At 44.4% G+C, this 6,000-nt stretch overlaps 1 long non-coding RNA gene across 1 annotated transcript; it reads left to right on the forward strand.

The window, feature by feature from the left end:
* Positions 1–1,306: 1,306 nt before the first annotated feature.
* LOC149308064 (uncharacterized) lies at positions 1,307–5,369 on the forward strand. The gene is made up of 3 exons (XR_016282071.1): positions 1,307–1,394; positions 4,692–4,755; positions 4,846–5,369. It is a non-coding gene; the product is annotated as an uncharacterized LOC149308064 (long non-coding RNA).
* Positions 5,370–6,000: the final 631 nt, after the last annotated feature.

The following is a 6,000-nucleotide window of genomic DNA, read 5'->3' on the forward strand; positions in this document are numbered from 1 at the left end:
GAGGAAGCTGCCCATAGAGTCACACTGGAGGACCTAGAAATTCCTAGAGAGAACATATTAATCAAATCTATGAATAATCAAACTCTCAAAAGTCAAAGCCATAAATGTGGAGGGATGACTGTAATGGCCAAGAACACATTATGAGCAGAGATGTTTTGGACTCTCCTTGGGAGGCTGAGAGCCTCCGTTTCAAAATGTACCTCTCCACCCGCTGGTTGCTTGACATTAAAAATGGAAAAAGACCTTGCAGGTCAAAGAACTTAAAGCCTTCCTTCTTGAAATGAAAGTAGAACAGCTGCAACATGTGTGCTGCTATTTATATATTAGGGATCATAATATTTAAGTGCCTCGGCCATAAACTCCATAACTGGTTTTCTCTAACAGAAATGCCCCATGGCTCATCAGACACTAACAGCTGTTGGAAAAAACAGGTTTATAAACTGTTCAGAAATGCCTTCGTAGTAATTGGCGCACCGTGCATTTGGGAACTGGAGATAAGGAAGAACCAAGAGGCCTCTGGGCTTTGAAGTGGCTATTTCACAGCCCAGAACCCAACCCACAGGCTACGTTCCTTAGTACAAGAAGGGCAGTGAAGATTTCCGGGTGGATCCTGGATCAAGTATTTTATGATCTGGGGTTATGTAGATGTTTTGCAGACTTGCTCCAGGGCATGTAACGTGCCACATTTGGGCAACTGTGGGTCTGAACAGACAGGCCAAAATAAAGCTGCTTCTGGTCACTGTCCCTCTATTCCTCAAATTTTTGAATTCTTTCTTCCCTTCTACTTCCCATAAGCAACTTCCTTTCTTCCTGTTTTCATCCTCCTTTCTTTCCTTCCTCCTTTGCCTCTCTCTCTCTCCTTTCAATTTGCCCCTCCTTTCCTTCTCCACTTTGCTCCCTCTCTCATTTCTCATGCTCCATTTTACAATTTCTTTGTTTCTTCCCAAATATATAATTTCTCTCCAAATTCTAATTCTCCCCCTCTCTCCATTCTTAAAATCACTTTCTTTCTTTCTTTCTTTCTTTCTTTCTTTCTTTCTTTCTTTCTTTCTCTTCCTTTGTTTCCCTTTTCCATTATCCTTCCTGTGTCCGTCCGTCCGTCCGTCCGTCCGTCCGTCCTTCCTTCCTTCCTTCCTTCCTCACTTTGCTCCCTGCCTCATTTCTCATGCTCCAGTTAACAACTTCTTTCCTTCTCTCCAACTTCCAATTCTATATCTCAATCTCCATTACCCAAGTTTATTCATTTCTTTCTTTCCTTCCTTCCCCATCCCACCCTGCTCCCAGGCTTGGCTAGTGAGGACATGGAAAGGGTGTTCTTGGTTGCTGTTCCTAGGCTTTGGAACTCCCTCCCAAAGGAGGTTCAATGTGCCCCGGGTGGACGGATCTGCAACTGGGTGTGTATTTTAAGCATTTTAATATTTTTAAATTTTAATGATTTAAAAGTAGCATTTTAATTGAATATATGGTTTATTGCTCTTTTAACTTTTGCACTCCATCCTGTTTGAGCTGTTTGGTTTTAAGGTAGAGTGGGCCCTTGGTATCCGCTGGGGTTTGGTTCCAAGACCAAAACTTGTAGATATGCAAGTCCCATTAAATACAGTGACGTCATAGTAAAATGGTATCTTTTACATAAAATGGTAAAATCAAGGTTTGCTCTTGGAAATACACACACACACACACACACACATTCAACCCATGGATGGTTGAATTCATGGATAAAAGGTCCGTGAATATGGAGAGCTGACTGTATATTGTAAGCTGCTTTGAACCCATTCAGTAGAAAAGCGGGATATAAATCAAATAAATAAATGGATAAAGAGAACAATACAGTACAGTCCCAAAGGTGGCAGAGGAAAATATGCCGCCCCTCCCATGGCCCGGCTGGACAGCCGTGGAAGGCTGCATCGGAAGGTTGCTATTTATCTAGCCCATGCCGAATTGGCACTCACATCTGGCGCCTGGCACTTATTGCAATTATTTATGATTTCCAGCAAGATTTAAAAGCTCATCGCCGGCCTTGTAATGCAGTAACTGATTGCACGGCTAATGTAATTAAGAAAAGATTATGATGTCCACGTGGCACGGCAGATGGTGGCGCTCATTGCAATCGGCAACGCACAACTGGCAGGCAACTGCACAAGGGCAGCAAGGCACTGGCAGCTGGAGCACGCCTTTGCCGCCATCCATTTGGAAAGAAAGAGGAGGAGGGAGGAAGGGAGAGGAGGAGGAAAGGGGAAAGGAAGAAAGGGCTGCATCCAGCCCATGCAGAATTGCAGACAGAGAGCTGAAGATCCACCTTGTTCTGTTCCTGGCCTTTGGTTTGCTGTTGTTGTTGTGTACCTCCAAATCATTTTTGACTTATGGTGACCCTAAGGTGAAGTAGCACAAGGTTTTCTTGGGAGGTTTCTTCAGAGGGTGTTTGCCAGTGCCATCCTCTGAGGCTGAGAGAATGTGACTTGCCCAAAGGGTCACTCACAGGATCACTCATAGCCAGGGCAGAGTAGTGGTTTGAGTGTTGAACTATGAATCTGTATGCCAAGGTTCGATTCCCAGCTCAGCCAAGAAACCCATTGGCTGATCTGAAGACCAACCACATTTGGACTATATTTTTTCCATGGTCTAGCTAGCACAAAATTCACTCAGATTCCCTAGATAGTATCTTCTGAGGTTTACGCTTGATAGAAGCTGGGAATCTGACAATGCAAGCATGGCAGTTCCACCTAAATATCTGGAAGAACTCCTTTAGTCTAAAAACCATTGGACAATGGTGGTTTTGCCAAGGTATCCTTCCTATTATCCACAAAATGCTGAGAAGCACAGAGCACATCCCCGTGAGCATGCCTCCGCTCCATCCCTGAGTCTCCTCCCAGAATTCCTTGTGGCTGCTGTTCCATGATGAGGTCCCATGGTGCGCAGAGAGCAGAGCGCATCCCTTTTAAGCACTCCGAATCTTGCCTGAGGCATTAGAAATGGAAGGCTTCAGAGAGGCCCAAATGAAAGCGCCTCTGGTTAAAAAATCGACACACACAGACACACACCCTTTTAGCACTGGGCATGATGACAGCTGCAAAGTGCAATGGGAAATAGAGGCCTTTGCAGAGAGGTGGGAAGGGAAATTTTGCAACAGCAAATCCTCCACCCTTGGCGATTAAAGAAATGATACGACTAATACCAAAGGCTCAAAAGATGTGGGATCTTTGGTCATTTTGTGAACTATTTAGTTATGCGAGGTAGTAGTTGAGAGCCAGGGTGGTGCAGTGGTTTGAATGTTGAACTGTGAGTCTGGATGCCTGGGTTCAGTTCCCAGCTCCACCATGAAACTGACTGGGAAACCCACCATCTCAGTCTCAGGGGAATCATAGTTAGAAGAGACCCCAAGGGCTATCCAGTCAAACCCCCTTGCCATGCAAAACACAGACTCAAAGTACACCATCCAGCCTCTCTAGAGATGCCAGCCACAGATGCTGGTGAAACGTCAGGAATAAACTCTTCTAGAACATGGCCACAGAGCCCGAAAAACCCAGAAAAAAACTATGGATGCTGGCCATGAAAGCCTTTGACTTCACAACCAGCTTCTGTTTAAAAACCTCCAAAGGAGGAGATTTCAAGGCAAACATCCTCTGCACAAATCTCACCAATAAAACCCCATGATAGTTTCACCCCCATTGAGTCACCATAAATCAGAAAGGCACACAAGAACAGAAGTCAACTCTAAACCCAATCTCCAAAATATCTCCAGCAGCTTGGATAAGTCCTCTAAATCTAGACTGCTACTGATCATGGATTCACCCAGTTCCAGATATGGAGGTTTTTGATTGACTCATAAGCTAAAGTCTTCACTAATCTAGGCTAAGTTTCAACTATTTCACTAGCATCACTCTTTTCATCACCAGTCTACAAGCACCTTTTAATGTGTGGTTGAATCTTAACCATTGCTACTCCCTTCTTCCATACCTGTAGGAAGGAGAAGCAATAAATCTGTGAAATTTGGAAAGTCTACCGTCTCCAAATGTTGCAGGCCTTAAAGCTTAAACCTTTAAAAAATATTCCAGCCAATCTTTGATGTCAGCATGTGTTCCTATGCCTATTTCTATAAAGCAAAGGTTAATGTTTTTTATTGTTCAATGTCATGTTTGGAGTGGATTGTTGGGCGAGAAGGGTGGGAGAGAAAAATCTCCCCGTTTCATGATTAATTGCCACAAAACTGGTGGATCTACAATTATTTGGTTGTTGTGAACAAATAAAGGCCTCCGGTATTCATCATATTCAAATGAGGCAGTAAAATAAATGACGCCGACGCCGATGACGAACAAAACCTCACCATGTTCCTCTTTGCAATCGGGAAATGTACTCCAAAAATTGTAAATGAGATACAGTCCCTGTCAAGGGATCGGCGGCCATTTGTCTTCGCGCAACATGGCGCAATGCTGACCTATCACTTGCCGCTTTTAATTTATGTCACGAGCTGCGCCTTCATTATGATGAAAACGGAGTAGCGATTTATAATAAAGACTTGTCTGCATGGGTGTATGTTTTAAAGCCCATCGCCTTTCCCTCTTTCGCCTCCCCTCGGGTAGGAGTCCCATTTTTTCCCCATTCGAACCCTTTTCCGCCAGGTTCACGCAGCCAGGTACCGACAGAAAAAACCTCTCCCATCATTCATCATAATTTTGCTTTCCACTTTGTCACAGCTTGGGTGTTTAAGGAAGATAGATGGCACAAGATGTCTCCTTTTCAGAGACTCTTTATGCTCTGGTAAGTGTGTCCGATGCAAAATTAGTTTGCCACTTTATTATTTTCCTGTGAGTGTTTGTCAAAGCGGTGCTTTTTACCTCGTCCGTACAGAGAGCGGGATGTTGGCTGTCATTCAACGGTGCCACGGGGGAATGCCATTGGAACTGGGAGCACCGTTCCGTGTTAGCCCCCGATAACCCCTCAATGCAAGGAGTATGGAAGGGGGTACCCAGAAGGCCATGCTCATTCACCGTGGGGTCTCCGATTCCCCCTGGAGCCTGGATTTCAACCAGGTAACTGTCAACCACATTGCCCCTCTCCTCGGCCTTCTTGAACTGCAATGTTGCACTGGAGGAGTTGATGGATCCTGTAATATGAAGCGAATGAGATAAGTCCTTTTCAGAAGAGACTTGCTGCAGAGGTACATGGCTGAAGCCACACAGAGAGGATTTCTCCTAGGTGGCAACTCCAAAGCAGCTGCTAGAAAGGACCAGCGTTGGCCCGAGAGATTTTGCTGCCTGATGTACATCATGAAAGGGGACCTCTTCGCCCACCCAAGTCAAGGTCCACAGGACCCAAACCTAACCCTGCATTTCCATAAGCTCCTTAGGCTTCAGAGATTGATACTGTATGAGTGTGAGTGAGTTTCAATCTCTGTACCAAAGATGCTTGTATATGTGTGTATGTATGCACACACATATAAAACAGTGTGGTGTAGTGGTTTTGGACTATGACTCTGGATGCCAGGACAAGATGCTCTGCTTGGCCATGGAAACTCACTGGGTAACTTTGGGAGAGTCACACACTTTCAACCACAGAAAATCCTATGCTAGGGTTGCCATAAATTGGAAAACCTGGATATCAGGGTTCAGTTGCCTGCTTGGGCATAGAAATCCGCTGGGTGACATTAGATGAATCACACACTCTGAGCTCCAGAAAAATCCCATGATAGAGTCGCCATGAGTCAGAAATCACTTGAAAGTGCACAACAACAACTATATAGTCTGTTTTCTGACTTATGGTGACCATATATATATATATATATATATATATATATATATATTCCCAAGTCATTTTGGACTTATGGCAACCCTAAGGCAAACCTATCACAGGATTTCTTGGCATGTTTCCTTAGAGGGAGTTTGCCATTGCCATCCTCTGCGGCTGAGAGAGTGTGCTTTGCTCAAGGTCACCTAGTGGCTTTTTTGCTTGAGCAGGGACTCAAACCCTGATAGAAATAAATACATAAAAATTAAACATATTTGC

This window comes from Sceloporus occidentalis, unplaced genomic scaffold (genome assembly GCF_023333645.1).
Source record: "Sceloporus occidentalis isolate IW3139 unplaced genomic scaffold, rSceOcc1.0.p SCAF_8, whole genome shotgun sequence".
Taxonomy (NCBI): Eukaryota; Metazoa; Chordata; class Lepidosauria; order Squamata; family Phrynosomatidae; genus Sceloporus; species Sceloporus occidentalis.